Below are 27183 nucleotides of genomic sequence, written 5' to 3' on the forward strand. Positions count from 1 at the left end.
GTGGCTGGCATCTCCCTTAGGGATAGGGTGAGAAGCTCAGCCATCCGTGAGGAACTCGGATTAGAGCCGCTGCTCCTTTATTTAGAAAGGAGTCAGCTGAGGTGGTTCGGGCATCTGGCAAGGATGCCCACTGGGCGCCTTCCTTGGGAGAAGTTTCAGGCACGTCCAGTGGGGAGGAGACCTCGGGGAAGACCCAGGACTAGGTGGAGAGATTATATCTCAACACTGGCCTGGGAACGCCTCGGGATCCCCCCGTCAGAGCTGGTCAATGTGGCCCGGGAAAGGGAAGTCTGGGGCCCCCTGCTTGAGCTGCTCCCCCCGCGACCCGACCCCGGATAAGCGGACGAAAATGAGATGATGATGACTTTGGCCATACATAACTAGGCTATATAAAAAATAAAAGGGCCTGCAGGAAAATATAAATACAGTACACAAAAAATTAACTTCGACGGAATGTTTCTGATCGTGCTTCAGCTTCAGATGCCGTCAAGAGGAGTCTCTGGTCGTAATCAGTCGCAAGTCCGTTCCTGACCAATCAGCATTCATTAGCAGAATGCTAGCGTGTACGGCCAACAACGGCCCAAACTGTAAGAAATCGAAAGGACATAAGTACTCATTCATTCGACTTTTGATCTATAATCCATATTGAACTTGCGGAATCTACAATAAAATGTGCAATATTTCAACGAAAAGCAGGTGAAAGAGACATATTTAGCCGTCTAGCCCCATAGACTCCCATTCATTCTGGACTCGCCCGCGATCACACCCAGTGGATGTCTGATGGAACTACAACCAAGATCGGTACAATGGGGCCTTTTATCGCCTTGAAAAAAAGTGGTGAAGTGGAGCAGAGAGATCGCCATCTCTGTGCCGAGTTCCAAGTGCGGGTGGTGTGACGTATATCATATGCGTCGAGAGCAGCGAAGAGCTGTAGTTCACAAAGCGGGCTCACATAAAACCTAAAATTATCAAACTTTTTCACGAACATTTTTAGTTTTCTTTGCATGAAAAATTATAATTTAAATCCACAAACAACATATGTGTAATCCAGGGCATATAAAGACTGGGATCAGAAGATAATTATTTTCTATCGATTGATACCCATTCATATTTTTCGATCTCATAGGTCCCATGAGCTCCACCGGAAAGGGCGTGACTTCGCCACTCTATAGCCGTTACCCTGCTCGGCGAGCTTCTTCCGGTTTTCAATTGTTGCGTGAGCGTGACATAGGCCTATACTGTTGTCCTGCGATCGCTTAGCGTGAGTTAAAAATATATTATTGTTGAAACATAAACTAAATATATGCAGGGCAATCTATTTAAGTAAAGATATGAAGTATTTTATTGTAATTCATCTTGGTATTTTAATACAGTTTATTTTATTTTGAAGGATGTAATAGACGCGGGAGTTTTCCCTGGGCTCGTCGTCGACTCAACCACTTCATGCCGTCGAACTCAGCAACAGGGTGGGTGAGTGCATCCAGCAATTCTGTGGTTCCAGTATTGTTTTATTATTAATTGTTGGGACCTATGTTAACAGTCCACACTGAGACCAAACATGCTCTTTGTTTGGGCGGTGTCCGCAAGCTCTAGAGGAGCCCTGAGGAATTCAAACGAAAAGAGATGACTAGGAGGCTAGGAAGATTAGCGGGTTCTTCTCGGCTTGTGGTTTATGTTCGGAGCGTATTGTGGATGGTTGGTCAACTTGCACTAGTACTGTGGTTCTCAAACTTTTTCGGTCATCCCACACTTTGGACAAGGGGTGATTTTCAAGCCCCACCTGCCCCCATCGCCCCAACACAATGCTAATGAAATATGCTATATCTAAATTCTAACTCAATAACATCAAATAACAGCAAGTTCAATGTAGAGATTTACATGGACACATCTGATCCGATTAGAAGTGGAAGAACATCAGAAAAAATGAATGATCATATATACGCCTCAATCGGAATATAATTCTCTGATCGGAATAGAATTCCATGCCGAATAGAAGAGGTGGTGTAGTCCATAGCTAACTAGATGCCCTACGTCGGCGTCTAGAACGTCACCATAGGCCGCCATCTTACCACAGTAAAGCTTTCTGGTGGAATCTGTTGTAGCGGACGTAAATCACTGATCTGCACAAACGCTAATTACTCTTATCTCGCTGACATCTTGACGGATTTACAAACGGTTTGGTTTCTTACAAACTTTTGCTTTTTCTGAGTTTTAGTAGACCATATATTGATTTAACATAAATAACATGAATACCTTGTGCATGTGTGTATTTATTGCACCTATCTGTTCTGTTTAATGTTCATTTCATATGAAAACACATGTTTATTTATAATTACATAAATACATCTCTGTACAGGGTGGAGATTTCAACATGCAGCCTTTCTTGATGTATATTTGTTTAGGGAAAGCTTGTACCTATTTTAGAACATTATTCTATTTTTCTTAGAACCTAACAATTATAAGAATGTACTGTCATACCTACATCTCTGACGTTTGTAACAAACCAAACCGTTTGAAATATGGTTGAAAATTGAGCAAGTCATGGTTATTTAAAAAGTACATGAATCACTTCCAACACAATGTTATTGGTGAGCAGCTTACTGTGGTAAGATGGCCGACAGTGGTGACGTTCGACTCCATTGGCCAGCACCGCGGACGAGGCATCTAGTTAATATATACAGGTGCTGGTCAAATTATTAGAATATCATGAAAAAGTTGATTTATTTCAGTAATTATATTCAGAACGTGAAACTTACATATTATATCAATTCATTACACACAGAGTGATATATTTGAAATGTTTATTTCTTTTAATTTGGATGATTAGTACTGACAATTACTGAAAATCCCAAATTCAGTATCTCAGAAAATTAGAATATTAGTTACGACTAGTACAAAAAATGATTTTTTAGAAATGTGGGCCAACTGAAAAGTATGAACATGGAAAGTTTCAGCATGTATGGCAATCAATACTTAGTTGCAGCTCCTTTTGCCTGAATTGCTGCAGCAATACGGCGTGGCATGGAGTCGACCAGTCTGTTGCACTCCTCAGGTGTTATGAGAGCCCAGGTTGCTTTAATAGTGGCCTTCAGCTCTTCAGCATTGTTGGGTCTGGCATCTCGCATCTTCCGCTTCACAATACCCCATAGGTTTTCTATGGGGTTAAGGTCAGGTGAGTTTGCAGGCCAATCAAGAAGAGGGATACCATGGTCCTTAAACCAGGTACTGGTAGATTTGGCACTGTGTGCAGGTGCCAAGTCATGTTGGAAAATGAAATCGTCACCTCCATAAAGTTGGTCCGCGGCAGGCAGCATAAAGTGTTCTAAAACTTCCTGGTAGACTGCTGCATTGACCCTGGACCTCAGGAAACACAGTGGACCAACAGCAGCAGATGACATGGCACCCCAGACCATTACTGACTGTGGAAATTTTACACTGGACTTCAGGCAACGTGGATTCTGTGCCTCTCCTGTCTTCCTCAAGACTCTGGGACCTTGATTTCCAAAGGAGATACAAAATTTACTTTCATCTGAAAACATAACTTTGGACCACTCAGCAGCAGTCCAGTCCATTTTGTCTTGAGCCCAGGCGAGACGCTTTTGACGTTGTCTCTTATTCAAGAGTGGCTTTACACGAGGAATGCGACAGCTGAAGCCCATATCTTGCATACGTCGGTGTGTGGTGCTTCTTGAAGCACTGACTCCAGCTACAGTCCACTCTTTGTGGATCTCCCCCACATTTTTGAATCGGTTTTGTTTGACAATCCTCTCCAGGGCGCGTTTATCCCTCTTGCTTGTACACTCTTTTCTACCACATCTTTTTCTTCCCTTCGCCTCTCTATTAATGTGCTTGGACACAGAGCTCTGGGAACATCCAACCTCTTTGGCAATGACCTTTTGTGTCTTGCCCTCCTTCTTTAAAGTATCAATGGTCATCTTTTGGACAGTTGTCAAGTCAGCAGTCTTCCCCATGATTGTGTGTCATACAGAATCAAAACGAGAGACCATTTAAAGGCTTTTCCAGGTGTTTTGAGTTAGTTAGCTAATTAGAGTGTGGCACCAGCTGTCTTCAATATCTGACCTTTTCACCTTATTCTAATTTTCTGAGATGTTGAATTTAGGGTTTTCATTGGTTGTCAGCTATAATCATCTTCTTTTTGGCAAAAAACACTGATAATGTATCAGTCTGTTTGGAATGAATGTATACATTCTACAGGTTTGACTTTCTAAATGGAATTAATGAAATAAATCAACTTTTTCATGATATTCTAATAATATGACCAGCACCTGTATATCTATGGTGTAGTCTGCTATAATCTACATACACTTATTCCGATTGGTTTGGGGTGGGTGCGGTCACTTATCAGCCCCAGCGTGTCCAGTTGCTAGTCAACGTCTATGGCAGACTATTTCTCTGCGGATCAACACGGTCATTTTGAAAGACACACTGTGCGAAGATATTGTTTCATTTTGGCAAGGAGCCGTGTAATAAGATGGATAATGTATAGAACGTCACCCTTCAGGGCGAAGCAAGACACCTCTGCTTCACGTCGGGGTCCGGTTCGCCCTGTTGGGGCTTATTTTCTGATAAGGACCGGCGTACCGGCACAGCCCTACCGCTCAGCTTTCCCCGTGTTGAAACTTTCGGCGGCAGCAGAAGCAGCAGCAGCCGCTTTGAAAACGCCTGGCCCTTCACACCGCCGCCCTGAACCCTCCGGTAGCGAGGCGGTTAAAGGGCGGTTGCCGCGCGGCGGTGTGCAAGCATTGTGCGCGAGAGACATACAAACGCATGCTTACCACTTTTGTAAATGCCATAAATACAATACATTTGGATTGCATGACAGGAATAGATCTATTCCAATTAGAAATTGAATGGGATCAGAAATTTCAATGTAAACGAGGCTAGTGAAATTTTCTCCTGTTTGTCGCGCCCCACCTGTCGCGCGTCTATTCCCCATCGGTGGGGCACGCCTCACACTTTGAGAACCGCTGCACTAGTACCATATGTGCTCATAGCCGACAGCCGACAACGACATTTGTGGTGGCAAACACTAGCACACGCAACCAGTCCTCGGGTTGAACGGGTATTCTGCCAAGTTATGGTGTGTTCCTGAATCCTCGGGACGCCAGCCTTCCTAGTCAGAAGTCGGTAATCTCCCAGCTTTCTTGCGGCATTTCTCGGAGGCACGTCCCCTTTTTGTCTTAATCTCTCGGAATTCTGAGAGTAGCCCAAGAGCAGTGATGACGCCCTCAACAAAAATGGCTGCAAAGAGATTTATTTTCTTTGCTATTGTACCACGTGGGTCACTTTATGTCTTTAATGCTCTTACAAACTTGAATACATTGCTACTTTATTCCGGTCACCAATTTTTTCACCAAGTCTTGCTGTGCCTGCAATACAATCTGAAGTTGTGTTGATTGTTTTCGGGCTGGTTTACTAAAGAGGCTAATGTAGCTAACAATAAACAACGACTAGCCAATTTCATGACACAATCACAAAGTCAAACGGGAATGCTATAATAATCCGAGACCAATTATGTCAAAAATGCAACTCGGAAGGCTGGCGTCCGATGATTCAGGAACACACCATAAGGCTACCTATATCAAATCGTGCTACCTAGTAAGGGCTCCAGATTAACTTTTTTCACTAGGATCACTGTGGCCCCTACCTGAAAATTGTAGGGGCACAACCAGTAAATCAACATGGCAATGTGTTTTTCAATTTTTTTCACTGTATTACTCATAAATATTTTAATAATGGATGCAGAAATTACAATGTGCGGTTTCAAATTCAGTGTCACATTTTATTGTGATTCTCATCTATACCAACTGTTTCCACGTGTGCGCGCATGCGTTCGAGGAGCACGGAAGTAGGGCTGGGCGATATGGCCTCTAAATGATATCGCGATATTTTTTTGCTATATCGCGATACACTATATATATCTCGATATTTTGACATTTCATCTAAAGCACTTAAAAATGCTTGATTTAACCCTTTGATGCATAGTCACACCAGTATGATGATTCTAGTAGTCCCTGCAACATATGTCTGCATTAAGCCATTCTTATTTATACTGTATTCATTAGAGGTTTCTATTAGAACAATTTTAAACTTGTGTGCAAAAGGGGTAAATCACAACGAAGTTAAATTCAACAAAACAGTTTTTATTCAAGGCAATTGCAAAATGCACATAAGCTTTTAGCAGCTGGTAAATGAAAATAAATAATGCCACATGTAGATGAAGGCCTACACTAGGGCTGGGCGATATGACGATATCATACCGTGGACGATATGAAAGTGTCTACCGGGAGAGATTTGGCCATATCGTTTATACCGAGAGAAAAAACAAAAAAAACAAAAAACAAAACATTATATTGCACTGCACTGACTGAAGCAAGGCAGGTGTGAGACTCACCTGTTAACTTGAAAAAAAATCTCATTTGTATTGAAGAAACAGTTCTATTTTTACCACCAGCTATTTGCACAGCACATAACTTTATTTTATAAGTGTATAATTAGTATTTAAAATATTTGGGTGATGCTGTGATTTTTATTTTATATTACACTGCACTGACTGACAGCCAGGCAGGTGTGAAGCACACCTTTTAAACAAAAATGTTATTTGTATTGAAAAAACAGTTCAATGTTTACAAGATGTTTGCACTATATGACACTGCAGTTGATGACAGATTGTTCGCTACTTACTCCTTTGTAAGCATGGAAATTCAAGTTCAAAATAAAAGAAAAAACTGATCAAATGTGAAGTATGGTTATTTTAAGCCATTTATTATTTTAATTTACTTCAAAAATACCATATCGTGATATATATCCATATCGTGATATAAAATTACTCATATCGCGATATAAGATTTTGTCCATATCGCCCAGCCCTAGCCTACACTGTAGCCTATTTCTATAGAGTTCAAGCTCAATGACCCGTAACAAAAACAGAGCTCAATGGAAAAAGTGCAGAAACCCCATTACATTTCAAAACATAAATTAAAGTGCACTCTTTGTGCTTGTCACTAGACATTTTAAATTAAAGTGCACTTTTCAAATCAACATAAGTTAAAATGCACTTTTTGTGCATGATGTCAAACAACAGATCTGGTCAAAAACAGCAAACTACAATGATTGTGTTCTGTGTGTTTGTGACAACCAGTCAGTACCAACAGGTTATCTAGAGGTTTTGTGCCAAAAACACAAGCCTATCAACGGCGTCTGGCTTGAGAGCTGCCCGGTGGCATGTAACTATATTCCCACTGGTACTAAATAATCGTTCCCATGGGGAACTGGTGGCGGGCACACACAGATACTTTTTCGCCACATTTTTCAGGTTTGGAAACATTTCCTCATGGGTCTTCCACCACTGCAGGGGATCTGATTCACTGTCGGCATCGACAGACTGCAAGTAGGCAGACAACTCTGTTTCAATCCGCTCTCTCTGTGATGATGTGGCAAAGGATGTTGTTGCCCTTTTGAAGAAGCTTCCGAGGGTTTTCTTTTTTGGTGGCTCTGCTGGCGCTTGATGAGGCTGTGAAGCAGACGACTCAGCTGTGCCATGGTCAGACTCAGACAGCATCGCCTCCATCTCTGATATGGCTCTGCACTTGATTTCCTCCATCTTGTCTTCTGCTACGTATCTTGTTTTGAACCTGGGATCCACTAAGCCAGCCATGTCCAGCAGGTCGTTGGTGGCAGGGTCATCAAATTTCTCCCTCAGGTAATCCAGGATGGAGACTTTGATAGACTGGGTCAGTGCTGTGTCATCCTCCCTGAATTGCCAAGAGGCTGGAGTGGAAGAGATGAAGCACAGGCTTTACATAGGACACTGTGACGTAGCCCTCACCCGATAAAGCATCGGTGAAATCCAGGAGGGGTTTTAGAGCCTTGTGCACTGACTCGAGGACTTCCAGGTCTTGCCAGGTCAGAACAAGATGCCAAAAATAATTTTGCCAATTATTTTTTAAATACAGCACTGTGCAAAGGTCTACATTTAATTGTAAAAAAACAAGTGAATGAAGATGCTTTCAAAAATAATTAAATTAGAAGTTTCTAAATATCCAAAAATGTACTAAGAGTAGTCTACTGATGCACTAATGAATTGACATCTAAGACAATTTATATAAAAACTCTTGGTTGCCTAAGACTTTTGCACAGTACTGTGTTTTCTACAAATCTGTCTAAAATCCAATTTAGCCAAAAAAAAAAAAAAAATCTCTCTCTCTCTCTCTCTCTCTCTCTCTCTCTCTCTCTCTCTCTCTCTCTCTCTCTCTCTCTCTCTCTCTCTCTCTCTCTCTCTCTCTCTCTCTCTCTCTCTCTCTCTCTCTCTCTCTCTCTCTCTCTCTCTCTCTCTCTCTCTCTCTCTGTGTGTGTGGAGGCTTCTCCATTGAGGAGAGGGAGGAATATCCTCCCTAACATTGTTGAGAATAAAAAATGTAGATTGCCCAGACTATTGTAATGAATTAATGCCCTTAAATATGACTACTTTATTGCCTTTGAATATATAATGTTCGTTTCCCTGGGTAAAGGGACATTAGCACCCCCTATCGCCTATTGACAAATACTTCAGGGAGGAACGTCCTCCCTCCGCCTCCGTTGACTCCCATTAATTTCCCCGAAAGTACTGGCGGCCGGTAGATAACATGGGTTTCAATGGGAGAGAGGAGGAAAATCCTCCTGAGTGGGTGGGACCTTAAGGGGTCTGATTCGCGCAAAAATCTATCCGTCTGCGCTATGAACCAATAAGAAGGATCCCTGGACATTGAGCAGTGTTGCCAGATTGGTCAGATTTCCCACCCAATTGGGCTACTTTTAACCATGTTGGGCTGGGACAATTATCTTTGGGCGGGAAATCTGCCCAATCTGGCACCGCTATCGATAACAAACCCGGTCTGCATTGCCGCGGTGCTCAGTCGAGACGCAGAGCAAGTGAAATCTGCGATAGCGAGATCCTAAATGAACAATGGAAACATTGGAAACGGAGGACATTGTTAACGTCTTATTACAAAAATCATTCCATTCATTCAGTTACAGTGCTAAGTTAGCGACCAAAGAAAGAGGTAGACCACTTCCCAAAATCAAGGTCACCAGAAGTAATGGCAACGTCAGTGTTGTGAGTGCTACATGGTTTGCTAGGTATGCATGGCTTACTGGTAGCGTTACAAGCAATCAACTTTATTGCTGGCCTTGTTTGCTTATGAATAATAGCAAATCTCCAACGTGGGCTGTTCATGGTTTCACTGATGTTGTCTTCGCAACGCAAACAGCAAGGAGGATTGACCTGATCTATAAATGAAGTCCCTCAATCTGAATAGTTAGGCTTACAGCCCATGTAAATAGTTTTGAAATAATGTTCTTGTTCTTTTACTAGTTTGTTACTCTGACCGCTCTGTTTGATATTGTGGAAAGGGTGTTAGTGAATGATTCAGAGCATGATGCATTTTAAATGGCATCACTTTGGTTCTTGAGTCTTTTCTTAAAACAATTGTAACTGAAAATAAACATAGCTAAATAACCTCAGTCAGTGAGGGCAAAAATAGGCCCAATGATAGGCCCAGATTTTTTTATTTACTTTTACAAATCAATAGTAGGCCTGATTTGACTAATATGCTTTGCATCCTTTCCTTCTCAAATTACGGTGTTGCCCCTGGTGGCTTTGTATACATTTTATTCACATAACTCCCTCCCTGCTATTTTGTAGTTCACCAAAACACCCTGAAACAACTTGAGTCTCATTCTTATGCCACCATACACCACAGTGCAAGCAGGCCAATGGCAACCAAGCGCGCAGTCCTTCCTCCCTCACTTTAAAAACCACCAGCCGCCACTGATATATATATATATAGATAGATAGATAGATATATATATATTACACTCTCCTGTGAGAAAATAATAATAATTTAGTAATGTTATAACATCCTATTGGTAAACATAACACTGTAAAAGTGTGTGTGCATGATGTGTATTAAATATATTTATTACACAGGTCTTTTCAACGTTCCGTTCACTTGCATGGGCACTTCACAACTTCCGGCGGTGAATTAATTTTTTGTTAATTCATTGGCAACGGATGAATAATGACCGCTGTCAAGGTAAACAAAATGAGTTTTTGCCTTTGGTATCACTCCGCACGTAGTCCGGTAACTTGTCAATGTAATAAGCGGGATATGTATCAACCCAGGCGCTGTCGGTTGCTAAGCGACGACGTCAACGTCTTGGCCGGACTATTTCTCTGCTGATCAACACTATGAATGCTGGTAACAAACACATTGTAAATAAATTGTTTCGTTTTGAGAAGTAGCCATGTAATAAGCGGGATAATGTATAGAACTTTGCCGGTTATCGTAAAATAAGCCCCTTCATTGCGAAGCAAGACACCTCCGCTGCGTGTAGGTGTCCTGTTCGCCCTGTCGGGGCTTATTTTCTCGATAATGACCGGCGTTCTATACATTATCCCTTACATATTTAATACACATGATGCACATATGAAGTATTCACTTAGTGTTATGTTTACCAGCAGGCCGTTATAACGCTGCTGATAATAATTAAAAAAAGGAGACAAAAACTCACCAATCGCGAGGTGCAGCCGATGGCCAAAACATTGCAGTCTTTTCCACTTATTGAGGCTCACAGCTTTGACGATGTTACTGCCATTATCAGTGGTGATACACACTTGACGAGCTTCTGTTAAGTTCCATGACATGAGAGCATCTTGTAATCCTTGCGCGATGATCTCGCCTGTGTGATCATCCGGGAAAAAGCATGTTTGGAGGCATGAACCCTTCAACTCCCAGTTGTCGATGTAATGTACAGTTAAACTGAGATATGGCTCACAGGTTCTGCTAGACCACAAATCCGTAGTTGTAGAGAAGTGGGTCACATTTGTTAGCTGGTGGGCCACCTTTCTCTCACTTTTCTCTCATTTTATTATTAACTCTGGCAGAGCTTTCTCCGCAAAATATTTGCGACCAGGCAAGTGATACTTTGAGTCAAGCGTCTTTACAAGTTTTTGAAATCCGGGCTTTTCTACCACACTCACTGGGGCCATGTCTTTGGCGATGTAGTTAGCTACCGCGGCCGTGATTTCTCTCCATATTGGACTTTTTCTGTCATATGGGATTGAGTTGGAAAACGAAGAAGCCAGAGTCATTTGCGTCTGGGCTGATTGCTTTGGCGTTTGTGGGACCGGGAGATGTGGACATGCAGAGTTTCAGGCACTCTTCATTTTGTAGTGGGTGAATTTTCAAATGGTGGAACAAATTTGTGGTACTACTACCTTTTGTGGCAACGGGTTTGCTGCATATTTTGCAGATAACTGTTGTTTGTGCAACATCTTCCTTGCGGTAACCAAACCACCGCCAGACGATGGATCCAGTGCTGTTCTTTTTTGGAACCAGTTCGTCCGCCTCGGCGCCTCCATCTTCCATTGCCGTTTCTGAATTCAACGCGTAGGGCTAACGTTTAAACTCACTAAACTCTCTTCACTTCTTTCGTGCTCTCGTCTCCTCGTGGGCGCGTGTATGTGACGTAAGTTGAGCGAGTGTTTGACTTTTTTTCTGTCTGAGCGGGAAAGCGCTGCGCTAAAGCAAGTCACACTCGGCCGCGGCGGCTTAGAAACTGACGTAACATACACTCGATGTTCACGATATAGTCATTTACTACATCTCATGTAGAACAAGCCGCGATACATCGAGTATACTCGATATATCGCCCACCCCTACACGGAAGCGACAGTTTCATGGGAGTTCGCTCGCTTGTTGTGCCGCAGGACGCTGCGCCTCCTCTCTGTCCGCTCACCTCTCCATTGAGAATGCATTAGCAGGCGCCTCCCTTTATGGCACATGAAGTCCTGACCGGGTACGGGTACCTGACGGCTGACCCGCACAATTTGGATAAAACGGGTTAAAAATAATGTGTCGGGTGCAGGTTGGACGCCGGTCACCTGAACAGCGCAGGTCGGACGCGGATTTTGCGATTGCAAGCAAGACTTCTCCGGTGCTGGATATGTTTTGCAGGAGCGGAGGAGTCCACTAAAACCGTCACCAGTGGATGATGTGCTTTTTTTGCACAGCAATCTAAAGCACCAGGCCAAACACCACATAGTGTAATTCCCCGGCGTTCCATCTAATGGTTCTAATTTTCCTTTGGGTGCGGGTCGGGCGTCGATATCAATTAATAACTGGTCGGGTCGGAATGTAATTCGCGCTACCGTTAAAACACGGGTCAAATGCGGTTTTAAGTATTGCGGGTACGGGCGGTTGCGGGTTTGCAAAATAAGACCCGCGCAGGACTCTGGCACTGGCACACAAGCCGCAGGTTGGAATAACGAGTCGATAGTTTGCGTATTGTTCAAACACATGTAGCGGGTGAAATCTTTCTCCTTCTCACAGACGTTTACGCACGCTCGATATTAATAATCCCTAGGACTAGGGTTGCCGCGGTGTGGACATTTTCACACCGAGTAATACGCTCGTGTCAACACCGGTATTACCGGTGTTGACGGTGCGGAGCTTTTGAAAATTTGAGGTAGAAATGGATCATTCTGAGGCTTGTGAAGGACCAGTATGTTGACTCGTATAGTAAGGCCAAATTACTCAAAATGGCTAAGTTACCATAGATGCAGAACATTACATACAGTAATGTATATAGAAAAAAAAACACGTACTTCGGGAACCTGCTGGAAGAACTTTATCTTTATTATTTAAATTAGTATTTTTCTATTCCTCAGCCCCCCCCAACGCTCCACTGCTTGGTCAAAGATGAATTGGCTTATGTCTGGTCCCTCGATCCGCACCATCAGCAGGTGGTTGAGGTTCTTAGCTGTTAGTGTAGACCGCAGCCTGGTCTTGACTCGTTTCAAGGCAGAGAATGCCCGCTCACAGTCTGCAGTGTGAGCAGGTATCACCACCATCCTGTTGTACAGTACCTTGATGTTAGGGTACTGGCAGGACAGGGTGACGTTGGAGGACACTAGCTGGCACATCACTTTGGGTGTTTGGCCTCTGTAGCCTGCAAGCTGTTGCCTGAACCCAATCCACTCATCCCGAAGTTCCTGCCGGTTGATTGGGAAGGGCCCCTCAGAGTAAAACTCTGACAGGGTGGTGATGTTCTGCCACCCATACTCACCTGTCAAGTTCGTAGGCAAGCGTGCCGGATCTAGAGCACTGAATGCGCTTAACAGGTCCATTTGGGGGAATCGTCCTTCCATGTTTTCGATCACATTGTCAATGAATTCCCTACGGACTTGGGAGAACTGTTGCCTCTGCTGAACGGAATCCATGATGTCGAGAACGTACAGTCTCCCCTCAGGACCTAGGTCCTGGTCCAGCTCATCCAGCCTGCCTCCTACCAGCGGCGCATCTCTGGCCTCCCTCACAACCTGCTTCTTGGCCTCGACTGCACGTTGGATTTCGGTCAGGTCCAGGCTCTTCTGTTGAAAGCATTTGCTGAGGGCAGATAGGTGCGGTAGGATATCACACAAAAGATACAGGGTTGCGATTGCCTTGTATGTGTGCAGCCATCCCCACATTGCTCTTGCCATGACAACACCTTTGTTCATGTCAGAATTCAGGTGAACAAGAACACTGCGCAAGGAGCGATAGAGTGCACTTGTTGCGGCGTCATGGCTCAGCAACCTGACGTCTTTGGGCTGCTTTAACTTCAGCTGAATCTCATCAAGCACCTCCTGTAAAAACAAATATAGTTTAAGAATGTACAGTTCCTTAGATAGGAAGAGAAACAAGAAATGCAAATATTACAAAGTCAAGTATTTTTTTTACAGATAGCTTAGTGGCCAAAAACCTAATTCTAACAAAAGATGACAATGCATGTTGCTCTCTTTTTCATGAAACAAAGTAACTACCACTAACACTGTACCTGAATCTCTTTCAGGCCTTCAGTTCGAACAGCACTGCCATCGTAGTACAGGTATAGCGTGTACAGGTTGGGCTTGAAGGTCTCTCTGATGTACTTCACCTGACTTCCAGCTTGGCCAACAGCCAGGGCAAGGCGATGGGCCACACAGTGAATGTTGACAATCTTTTCATTGTCCTGTTTCAGTAGCGTGGCCACATCGCCTTTTCGTCCTGGAAAGGAATATTTAGAACAATAGGATTGTATTACCTTTCCTTCTTATTTTGTGATAAGTGATTAAGATAGATAAGGGAATGCAGGATGTATTAAATCTAATGTAGAGACCACAAACTCACCTATCATACAGGCAGCTCCATCCGAGCCAAACCCTGCCACCTTCTGCAGGGACAGGTTCTTCTCTCCCAAGTACCCTGTGATGGCATCCTTGATGGTGACAGCTTTGCCATCCTTAAGTGGCATGACCTGCAGGAATTTCACCTGCAGGTTGCCGTCACCATCTATGCACCTGCAGCAGGCATAGGCAAAAAGGGAAGAATAATCAGATATTACATACATAGTTGTTTAGATGTCACACGCCACATATTTTACAATTACATCATAGCAATTTATTACCAAACATTTGCTTCAACTGTAACATACCTGCAGTAGAGAACAAGTTCATTGGTGGTGGATATGTCCACCGTCTCATCACACATGAGCCCCAAAAAGGGGCTGTCCCTGACCGTCGCCAGTGTCTCCTCCTCAACCATGGCTGCAATAACTGCCAGGAACTCATTGGCGATGGTAGTGCTTGTGTAGGTGGCATTGGCTCCCACTTGTAGTGGACGGAGGACTTCACAACCTGTTGAAAGTCATTAAACGATGGAAGTGAGAAATCAAAACATTTCCTATAGAACAGCATCTAATAACAGCAGGTCAATTATTTATTTCCACATATAAGCTAAATTTGCCCTTACCTAACTCTGATCCGGCAAACTTGATCATGTCTCTGAAGTTCGTAGTGTGGGGAATTTCTTTCTTGGCTAGGTGATAGACGAGCTTCATTGCTGCTTTGATGGCCTCTCGGTTCATGGAAACCTGGAGGATCAGTATAAGTAAAAGCGGTGAAAACCTTAATAATGATGGGTCGATTAATTTTGGTTTTGAAGTTGGGAATGTTTAAAACAGCTTGAATATCAATTTGATCCTCACCATATCTGCCATGGCCTGCTTGATTCCCCCGTTCACCTCCGCAGCCAAGCGTTTCTGATCTTTAAGGGAGGCTCCGGTATGTTGTTCCGATTTATGATGACGTAGCACATGGTCCTTCCGGAGGCTGGTGCATGGAACAACACTCCAGATGTACTCTCCGTTCCTCTGACGCTGTCTGTGCCTCTTGCACACAGTGCACATCATTCCAGTTCGGTTGTTAACTGGGTACAGCCAGGTGTAAGGCTTTTTTGCCCACTCGTCCTGGTATCCCACTAGATGGCCTGAATTCTTCTTCCTGAAATTTTTATTTTGAGGGAAAAATTAAAAATGTTGTCTACAAATTCGGGTTAAAAAACAACAACATGAGGAATAGAGAAATGTTGATTGCCTTGATATTGACCCTGGGTCTTGGTGAATTCTTTCAGTACATGGTGGTTAAGTGAAACCTACCATAATTTGAAACTTATAAACACTCAGAATTGATAAACATTGAAGAGAAAAAGAATAACAATCACTGATAAAACCCATACTACTGGTTATCTCCCTCTGGAACGAAATATTGTTTTCTGATTGGCTAATGTGGTGTACATTAAGTTTGTATAGCCGGACACCTTGGACGTAGTCCCAGTAGCCGTTCCATATCAATGCTCTTGAATGGTTACCATTGACAACCAACATAACGTTTTTTTTCTTTTTTGAAGGACTTCTCTAACGGGAGCACTAGGCTTCAAATCAAGAATTCATCAGGTTATTATGCATATTAAGTTTCCTAAAGATAAAGGAAATTCTAAATAATAATATTAATAATAAAAACATTTTTGGATGTTGTTAACGGAAGATAAGCGGTATAACAGCCTTCGAGCTGTAAAGTTCTACAAAGCTAATGGACTTCTCGCGCGTCGTGGAGATTTTTTTTCTTGCCAGAAAAAGATCAAGTGGTAATAACTTACTTGAACCTTTGCTTGAACTCCATCTTTTCTCTTCTTGCCTTTCAAAGGAACATTCGTTTCCTTCATTTTCTCCAGTCATCTGGCTGTCAATAGTCACCGATTCCCCAAACACGCTTTCGCTGGGCGCGGTTGAGTCTTCCAGTAACGCCCTTGATCCCTCGCCGACGATTGCTCCTTCAATCGCTCCTTCAATGGAGCCGATCTCGCTTCCGCTATCTCTCTTAGGTTCCTGACAGTAAAACGACGTGATCTTCTTCTGCCCCAGACAATCCTTGCTTTTCTTCACCCCGCGGCACGACATTTTAAAAACACTTGGTTGACTTACTGATCCAGGCCAATCAGGAGGCGCCTGAGGCTCACGTGCACACTGCCTCATGCACAGTTTCTAGATCCCTCTCTGTTGTGCTGCGCGCTCGCTACACAGATGCGAACGCGGTTAGGAGCACGTCTGTCTCCTGTGCGCGGTCTTGCTCACTTGCTCTCCATTCCGGGATATTTTAAGTAATTTAAAATTTTCGACAAGGAGGCGCTGGGTTGAAACAAGGAGGCGCAGCGCCCCTCTTTCCCGGTTTAGATTAACCCCTGCCGGTATAAACGGTATTAACTTTGAAACTATAGGTCAACCGCCATCTTCTCCGTCAACTCTCCTCTCACACTCGGTGACAGCGGCTGGTAGCGCGCCAATTCTCGGCGTCTTATAACGTTTTATATATAATAGTATATATATAGTATAATATAATTTTATATATCATAATATCACGGCCAAAAGCTCTGTGCGCCTCTGGATGGCCGTAGCGCGGGGAGCTCACGTAGGGATTGGGCTTCGCGGGGTTTGTTTACCGGCGTTGCTATGGTTACCGGTCTTGTAAGTTCTCGGCGCGACAATTCTCCCGCAAAGGGCCTAACTGTGGCCTATTCTACACATTTTAATTTTCTTAATTATAATTATGTTATTCATTTTTACTGAATTTCTTTTTTATCCTGAAAAAAATAAATAAAAAAAACTCGGTGTTGCCGGTGTGCAACACCGAGTAAACGGTGTTGGCCTCAACACCGGTAACACCGGTAATACCGTATACCGCGGCAACCCTACCTAGGACCCTCCGCCTCCATTAATTAGCTACTAACAGTGGCAATTCCCTATCTTTCTCACACTCATGGGCCTTCTACTGATTCCAGATTTTTTGACACGCCCCTTCCCCGTTTGAGGTGTACAAATAAAAGATAAAAAAGGGCAAATTTACTGGTCGCACATGTGTGACCAGATGTAAAATTCAGTCGAATACTCTCAAATTTTGGTTGCAAAATGCTAACATTTGGTCGCATTCTGGAGCCCTGAGGGGTATTCCACCAAGCCAGTTTTATCACATAACCGGGTAAGTTAACCCAGGGTTTGCGGTAACCCTAGGTTTTCCGTTCCAAAATGAACACGGTATGTTAGTTACTATAGAAACATCTGCTCTAAATCAAACCTGTTCGGAGCAGGTATTTTGGTTAAGTTTGGAACATAACCCGGTTTTGGGTATTTAAACCCGCGTTCACCGCAGATTTCATGTGTTCGCGATGGCATTCCCTTTTGATGAGAGGCCTGTTGATATCGGAGTGCAAATTATTCGTGATATCCACTGGGAACGATTAATAAGACCACTGCTCGACATCTTGGCATATTGGATGACTTTTTGCTGGAGAGATATAGATTCTCGTGCAAATCTTTAATATATTTAATTAGCCTTCTCCAGCCTAACATAGCCAACACTACCAATCGAAGACCTGGCCTCAGTTCACTCCAGGCTATTTGCGTAGCCCTCCATTTTTTGCAAATGATAGTTTTATCTTTAATTAATTTGTTTTATCGATAATGTTGGAGATGCTGAGCACATCTCAGACCCATCCACGTCAGGACCAAGATTTTCATCGGCCTCCTATCATACAAAGAGGAATATTGGCTGAGTACTATGCCGAGAGGCGCTTACAACAGAAAGTATAAAATAGTCCTAACAGACTTGCATCCACTGGAGAATGTTCGATCGTAGCCGGCGGCTTCATTACAAGCACTAATCCATCTTGATCTGTGAGGTTGATGAATTGTCACTTTTAGGTTTTCTACCCAGTTACCAAAATAAACCATTTGGAACATTTCCGTGTGGCACGCACACGGTTTGCATGTGTTACTTCGAAGATGTACAAAATCTAAAATACAAGAAAAACACAAAAACCTACATTCAACCAGTGGAGTACCCTTACATGGCCCCTGACTCTCTGAGGAGGTACCTCCAGGTACCCCCTCCATGCCAGGGCGCCCTGAATGTATGTCTATTAACAGCTCCTCCACCGGGGTCAAGACAATTTGAGGGCCAGATCCAGTCTGCCGACTGTCAGCCTTGTAACGATTGGCTTAAAAAAAAGGGCTTATTTGAATGCAGGAGTGACAAATATGGTATGACAATTTAAATGCTGGACTGACAAAATATACCAATACGATGGTGGGAAAAGCTTACCAGTTTCTATTTTTACTTGATCCGCTGACCGCTTGGGAGCCATCGGAGTATATATTTTTTAGAAGAAAAGGGTTATGTGGTAGGAACGTTAAGAGTGCTTAACTGGGATATTAATAGATTCATGGCTCAAATATTAAGGATCATGTCTTTGGCATTTACGCGGTCAGCGATCCGCTGCCAGGCTTTGGTTCTCTGGGTTGCAGAGGCTTTAGCATTCCCTTTTCTTGTGATAATGTCCTTCTCCTCGTCATAGTTCTCCAGGAGAACCTCGAGTTCCATTTTATTGAAATAAGTGGCCCGTTTCGCCGTTTCGATCAGGGTTTCCATGATCCATACATCACTTTATAGGTTTGGCGTGGACACGCACAACCCTGTGTTAACCAATCCTGTGTTGATTGAACTAATGCATAACCCATGTGGTGGAACCGACAGCTCTGGTTTAGTTGGCACAGGGTAAATCAACCTAGAGTTCAGCGTTAACTCTGTTTGTTAAACCTCCGATCGTGGAATACCCCACTGTACCTAGTGGTTCTGCGAATGCGTATGTCGACAATATAGCGTACGAGGATTCTTTAACGTCATTGTTCTCAGCCACTCCCTCTGTTTGCTAATTGGACGAAAAAAAATTGGACGGAGAAAACCCACTAAAATACCGCAGACCCAGACGTAGTACTGAAGGGAAATTTTAATTGAGCGGAAGTACTTAGGCGGGCGGAGCCAGGATAATCAATAATGGCAACTCTATTGAAATTGTTCCTAAATAAAAAATCCTCAAAAATAAGAGATATATTTTTCAAAACTAAAGGTTGTAGTAGGACCATAAAGAGGCCATGCCTCTGTGGGACGAGTTTTGGGGCTCTAGAGTCAATAATGGCGACACCTTTTGGAATTTTACCATTGTCGTCGTTTTCAGGTTTGCACTTTGCAGACTGTCCCTAAGCTCGCGGCTGAAAGCCAACAGCTCATACAGGGCTCAAGAGTGTTACCATATTATTTAAGGATGCGACTAATATTTTTAATAAGTCGCACTGGTGGAACTGACGCTGCCCGGGTGAAAACAATTTTTTCCTTCGCAATCGCATCATCTCTGTGTTCTCCTGTAATCAAAGTCACACTCATGGTTAGGGATGGGGATCGAAAACCGGTTCTACAAGGACCCGTTTCCACTTTTTTCAAAACCTGAAAATCATTAACGTTTGGACTTATCGCTACCACTATCGAAGTCCCGTCGTTCATTTATTATTATTTTTGTCCCGTAGGTCCTGTAACGTAATGTTGTGTCCCTCGAGTCGCGTCACGGCATTTAAATCCAATCAATCCAATCAACTGCAGTGTGTCCACCAATGTTTTTGAATGGGATTGTAAGCAAACAGGTATTACAGGTAAAACAAGTGAAGTCTGGCAGTTAACTTTCCTCGCGAGGATGGCTGAACGGGCGAAAAGGGCGAAAATAATTTATTGTAAAGGGGGGAACACAACCTCAATGGCCAAGCACATAAGCATTGTGCATCAAATAAAGACCAAATGCAGTACCTTCGACTGTCTCAGAGTTGAAAAGACTCCGTCTCCTTCTCCTGTCGTACCACAGACGGGCCCGCCTTAATCATCCACTCAAACTACGAGCGGTAATCGCACACACGGACATTGTCGCAATTCCCGTCTGTGAAATCGGTGTTGTAATCAGCAGCATACAAGCTAGTTATCTTAAAAAGTAAATAAAGTTTCAGATGTGCTGCGTGATGATGTTTTGAGGTTAGCTCAGTAAAACGACTGTTGGGTTATCATGATGCGTTCAAATGTAACGTAAAGAAACGGTAACTTGAGTTTTTGGTGAGAAACATGAGTAATACTGTATTGCTCATGTTTCTGTATTACTAATACAGTTGTATAGTGCTCTAATCATTTTAGTTTATGTAACTAAAACTACTGATGCCAATATTTATTAAGAATTACTTATTTAATTAAAAATGGAATTATTTATTTCCTAAATATTTTCCTCATCACTAAAAACTCTTCGAATTTCCACCAATTAATAGAAAAGTATCGATAGTGGAATCGATAAAGACTCGGATCATTAACCTCTTAAACCCGAGCGCCCCCGGGGGCGGGGGCAGCTGCGCCAACGTGTGCTGTAAACAGCTGTAAACAGCACCACCATGCTCCAACATGTCCATGGTGCATACCCACGTAACGGGAAGAAGCTCGGCTAAAAGCCCATGATAACCATTTTTACCTAAACAAAACACAATTCTAACACCAAGCAACTAAATGAGCCCATAGCAAAACACGGAAAACGTGCATGCGCTCATACTGGCCGCCGCCGATTTTGCTACCTCATACCACCCGAACAAACTATATGTCATATGGAAGCTGAGGCTTCACAGATTCCAATGATATCACTCATAAAACTCATTGAACTAGCAGCCAAAGAAGAGCAAAATAAATAAACAAAAAAAAAACGTTATACAATGTGATACTTTTGATTGGCGAATTGTGTTTTTTTTACATGGATTTGGGTCCCTCGATTTGACTGTCACTCGACTCTATTGTCTCTAACGGTTCGATAGAGGGGTCAATCATCCAAATTGACCAATGGATACCCAAGATATCTTCCCGGGTTTGACTGGAAGGACAGCATAATTCGCGCCAGAAGCGCCGAGAACTTTCTGAACACTCTTCAGGCACTCCGGCTAGATAGAGACATACGCTCCTACTACACCTATTACAACGTTTGCATTTCTAGTTAGCTTGTTATTTTGTATTTTCTTGCCTTTTTCTTCTATTTGTTATTATTTTAAAATAAATAATGGCAGGCAGGAGAAAGACCTATACTTTTACGGAGGCATTCGCTATCATTACTAGGGACAGTGGGGCTACTGTAGTCCCTCTCGAGTTGTCGTCTGACGACAGTGACTTGCTGTTGCCAGAACTGGACACGGACAACAGTGATTCAGAATATCGAATTCCATCACCGGAAAGGTATGTAATCTCTGTTATCGATTACTTATTGATTTGGTGTCAAATTGACGATCTATCTACCTTATTAGATTATTATCTATCTATCGATCACCCTACTCACTCTACTCATTCCAAACACTCACTACCGGTACTCTTTGCCTTATATTTATATTTATGATATTATTTGCATCAATTATCATTATCAATAGTTGTACATAGTTTATTTGATACTATCTCTATCCTTTCTTCTCTTTATTCCTTTTTGCATTGTTGAGAGGACCTAGCAAACCAAGCATTGCTGTCCAAGTGATAAATAAACTTGGATTTGATTTATTATCCTGCAATGAATTTAGTAAATGCACACACTCAAACTGGTGCAAACTGGATTGTTGGTTGACTTCCCCAGTACAGGTCTTGTTTACCCCAACATATTGTTACTTGTCTGTTTGAAGTTACATTCTTTTCTTTCTTCTTCTTGGGTTCCACAGTGATGATGATGCTGATTATGAGCCACCTTCATCGACTGCTCCTGCTCCAGCGTCAGCGCCCCCACCTCCCCCACGGCCATCAACAACTACCCCCACCTCAAAATCCACTAGACGCGCTTCTGCTCCCCTTCCTCAGCCATGCTTTTCCTCATTTTTATTATATGTTGTTCTCAAATATATCTGCTCCAGTTGGAGTTAAACTTCATTTCGATTGTATGGTTTTCTTTGACTGGGAAAATGTATAGAGGTCTGGGTGAAATGTCAAAACAAGTCAAAACTGTTGAATTTGGATTGAATGAATACCTAGAGCGATATGTCAGTGAAATAAAATTAGTTTTACAGTCTGGTACCTTAGAAAGGTCAAATGGCAGTGATGGTGCCCAAAGTGCCCAAATGGCACCATTTAGTCCGTCTGGACCTACCTGTACTAAAACCTCTCTAAAATCACTTTATTCACTTTATTAGCATTTATCCTGGAACAGGGTACTCATCAGATGTTGTTATATGTTTCCCTAAAGGTTCTGGGCTACTATCACATAGTTTCAAGGTGGTATTCACTCTAAATAATGTGTATTCTCTAGGCGAAAATTGAAAATTGACATTTCTTACTATGTTCTAGCTGAATTTACTCTGACGCAGTAACATCTATATTGATTCTGACACTTCTGCAGCCACCTCACAGGTGTTACCTTCTTTTTTAAACCAACTTTATTCATATAGCCCTGGTAGTTGTGGAGGCATACTCTATTCATTATGGGCATGTCATTTCGGGCAGGAGGCCTGCGAAATAGGCCTAGGGCTTAACAGGTTAAGGAGTATCGAAAATGGTTAAGATATCAATAAATATTAATGATCCCCATCTCATGGTAGGATCCATATCGTGGTCTAAACCAATAAGAGAAAGAGCCCGCCCAAGCCCTTTTTATTTGGAAATGTTTCATTTTGCTGATTTTTTGGTTTGAAATGTTCCAGTTTATTTTATTTTTATACTGTATATACCGTATTGGTCCGAATGTAAGACGACCCTGATTATAAGATGACCCCCCGTTTTTCAACACAAACATTTAGAAAAAAAGATTTGCAGACCAGATTGGCAGAACAAAGAATATTAAAAACACAGTGAATTAATCATCATCACATTTCCCTCTTGGCGCATTTAATGGCCTTGGGGCGCTCATGCTAGCACTCTGTCTAGCACTCGATGAAATTCCCTTTTATTCATCATCGTCCTCCTAATCTGTTGGGCGTCTATCCCCTGAGTCCTTTCTGTCTTATTCCAAACTGTCTTGGACGCTCTGCGATCGAAGAGCACCTGTTTTTGCAATGCCGAGTTATCCATGCGGCAGACATGGCCCATATACTTCACTTGTTGGGTGAAACAGAAGTCACGTATTGGACGCGTCTTGGTAATTTGACGCAATCTTTCGTTCGATAACTTGAAGCTCCAGTCCAGAGATGTTTCATCGTGATTTTGTGAGTCTGTTTCTGCTGATCGTCGACTGTGACTAGGTGCATTCTTCCTCTCAAATCCCCCTATCACCATCTTCCTGAGGAAACCATGCCAGATGACTTCAACTTTTTTCAGTTCACCTTCCGAAAGATGCCATGCTTGTATACTATACAAAAGACGCGATCGTAAGCACATTGTTAGAAATCGTATCCGAGTGTCCAGTTGTATTCGCTTGTCCATGAGGATGTGTTTGAGTTCATTCCATTTCTCGAAGGCGGAGCTCACTCTTGCGTGAAGGAAGGAACTGGTGTTATCTGAATTTGTGTTAGTATATCCGAGGTATTTAAATTTCCTGACATTCTTGATCTTATCTCCCACAGACACTATGCTTTCCTTTTCCATCAAAGCTACATCAGCATTAAACACCATTGTCTCGGTCTTGTCATAGGACATCTGTAGCCCAAAGCGCTTGAACGTTTTATCATAGATGGTCAATATCTGCTGCAGTTAATCAACAGAATTTGCAAATATACCCTGGTCATCGGCATACAGTAGCTCAGTGATGTTGCTGTTTCCATGGGCTGGTGCTTTGCTCCGCAGCTCCCTTGGTGATACTTCATTTGGAATGTTATACTCTACATGGAAGCCTGTTTCCGGGATAGTTGTTTGTACTTCTTTCCGTGCAGCTCTTACCACAAAGTCCATATAGATGTTAAATAATGGCGGGGACTCAAGGGCCCCTTGACGACATCCAACGACGGTTTCAAAGAAATCCTTTCCACCTTTAATACATGCCTTTGTGCCTCTGTAGAGGGCTCGGAGTATAGCTGTTAGTTTAGGACATCTTAAACGGATGTCAAGGCAGCGAAATAAAGCATCTCGCGGAATCCAGTCGTACGCAGCTTTGAGGTCTATAAACGCCACAAACACGGGAGCTTTTGATTTCTTTGAGAGTTCAAGAATACGTCGTAGAATAAATATGGCGTCAGAGGTTGATCTGTTGGCCCGAAATCCATATTGCGTTGGTAGAAGGATTTTCTCGTATGTCTCCCTGATCCTATTAATGATGACACCAGATATCACCTTTGATAGAGTCGCAGTTATGCTTAATCCTCAGTAGTGTTCGGGTAACGATCTCAGCCCTCTCTTGTATAAACAAGTTATGGATGCTTCCAACCATTTCTTAGGGACCATTAAACACGACCAAATCTTACGCAATAGAAGTGTGATGTACTTAAACAATGATTCTGATGTTGTGTATTTCAGTTGTTCAGAGTGTATATTGTCGGTCCCTTGGCACCTGCCATTCTTCAATTTTGCTATATTAGCCTTTGATTTGATTTCTGAGCAGTCTGGCGGGCTGTCGTTGATGACAGGAAGGCCATCAGGTGGTAGCAGATGAGGATAATCATCAGGCTGTTCTAGTTCCGGCTGTGGGTTGTAAGAGCGGGCTCCAAAGTGTTCAGAGAAGTGTCCCTCCAATTTTTTGGTCGGTATCCTCTGTCTTTTCACTCGTGATAGTGATGTATATCTTTTCATTAGCCTAAACTCCTCCTCTGTGTCACGCTGTTCACTAGCATAATTAAGTTGATTAGCCTTGGATGTAAAATAGTCATTTTTCAGCTTGGTGCGAGCTTTCCTGACATCGTAAGACAATGCCTTCTTCTTCACTGGATCTTTCTCTTTATGGTATTGCTTCAACAGATCCTGGTACTCTTTATTCGCCCATGGTTTTATCAGCTAATTTCTTGCCCTCATTGGAATGGTTTCTGTTGACGCCTGTTGTATTACACTTGTTAGCAGTTCTTCAGCTTCGTCAGGTGTCTGAGGACTTTGATTAGGCAGTAGCATAGAGTCAAGTGCGCCACTATACAAGTCCTGTATGGATGGATCATCTCTCAATCGGCGCAGATCAGGATGTTTTTTATCCGGCTGTGTTTTGCGATAGGTCTTCTTTAATGTTTTCCTCGTACGGAACAATGCGTCCATTACTACAATGCAATGATCTGACTCAAATGGCAGACTTTGCATGGGGTATGGTCTGCAGTTGGTAGTTGCATGTTTCACATACCATTCATCAGCAATGATGTAGTCCAGCCTGCGTTTATAACCAAGATTTGAATGAAAGGACCATCTGTGCTCGTCAGTTCTTGTCGTGAACATGGTATTCAGGATAGATAGCGAGTTCTCTCCTGCTATTTCAATGAGCTTGGTTCCATTGAAGCTCGTTGGATTCTCATCATGATGAGGACCAATTCTTTTTTTTCAGGATGAAGGGTTCCCATTTTCCAGTTCTCGGGTTCAGTCATAGGTAGCCAATAGTTGCATTAAAGTCTCCAGCAACAATAATCTTAAAGGAAGGATTGGTTTTCTTCATATCTTGTATTGCTTTGTTAAGCCTGCGATAGAAGTTTTCCTTTGTACTGGTGGCATGCTCTTAAGTGGGACAATAGAAACTATAGATTGCAAGTTTAATTCCAATTAAACACTTGTTATATTACGGTAATGACAATAATAATAATGCCAGTAAAGGCCACGGCACTTTCAAGGCAAAATATGTACAGTATGATTCAAAATTAATGTCAAGCAATAATCAAGCAACATTATGAACATTTTTAAATAACAGAGAAAATACAGGCCACATATTTAACTAAACTTAACTAAAAGTCCTCTGCCCCGCTGTGTTCGCTCTCGCTGTCATCGCTCCCCAGATGCTCCATTTCCACCGGCTCCTCCCAAAGCGCGTTTTCTCTGACATATTCAAAAACTCCCCGGTCAACCTCACTGAAACGACCACTTTGAGGACCACGGTAGATTTGCGCTGACTGTTGTCATCTTTGAGACGTTTATTTGGTGCTCGCCATCTTCTTACGTTACACTCCGTGACCCCGAACTTCTTGGCAGCTTGGCAGTTGTTACTTGACTCTGCCTTATTGACGACTATTATTTTAAAATTGGCATCATAGCTCCTCCTCCTCCTGAACCACTTTTGAGCCACTCACTTTTGAGCGTCTCTAAATGGTCAGCCTGTCTTTAAACACTGGTAACGGTCTGGTTGTTAAGGACGCTGGACTACTTCTTCCCGGAACCAATTTCTGGCGCCAGCTGCGGCCGTGAATGTGTGTTGACATTTAAAGGGCACTTTCACAGGTAGAAGGTTGTGAAAACATGGGTTGCGGGCTGCCTGAAACGCACCATTATTCTTGTTAAAAAATCATTCACATTATATGAAAGTTATGGAGAGCGATAAAAAGGTGACCTTATGGCGTTAAAGGCGATGCAAGAAATATTTGGTGCACTTAAATGTTGTGCTGGTGCCCCTTAAAACAAAAGAAAAAAAAAAAGTTAGGCGCACCAGTGCAACCAACACATAAAGTTAGTCTGGAGCCCTGTCATAGAAGCCAATGCAATTCACAGTTCGGTAAAGACGTCTGGTTTGGATGAAAACAATGTTGTAGCTGGTTCTCTAGGTCAGCCTTTCTCAAACTTTTTTCAGCCAGGGCACCTTTCAAAAGTGCATAAAATCTCAAGGCACCCCAGTGTAAAATATGATTTAAAAACGACACTGCATAGCCTAAACGTAAATGCAAATGTCCTGTTTATTTAGACAGGACAGTAATGAACAGAGCATAATACAACTGTAAATATTAATAATAATAACAACTTCATAGCAACTTTATAGCACCTTTAAAAACACAGGTTTACAAAGTGCTTCACAAAACAATAAATCAGAGACACAAATGCCATAAAACCATAAGAGGTGGACCGCCCAA

General features: G+C 42.7%; 1 protein-coding gene across 3 annotated transcripts in view; it reads left to right on the top strand.

Moving 5' to 3' along the window:
- The first annotated feature begins 1178 nt into the window (after positions 1-1178).
- Positions 1179-27183, top strand: part of ythdc2 (YTH domain containing 2) — a 166435-nt gene continuing 140430 nt past the window's right edge. For 2 of the 3 annotated variants that reach the window (XM_030364496.1, XM_030364498.1), the window contains exons 1-2: positions 1179-1261; positions 1391-1470. The gene's annotated coding sequence lies outside the window, so the exon portion shown is untranslated. The remainder of the gene's footprint in view (positions 1262-1390; positions 1471-27183) is intronic. The other variant, XM_030364497.1, reaches the window with a different exon arrangement.

This window comes from Gadus morhua, chromosome 8, assembly GCF_902167405.1.
Source record: "Gadus morhua chromosome 8, gadMor3.0, whole genome shotgun sequence".
Taxonomy (NCBI): Eukaryota; Metazoa; Chordata; class Actinopteri; order Gadiformes; family Gadidae; genus Gadus; species Gadus morhua.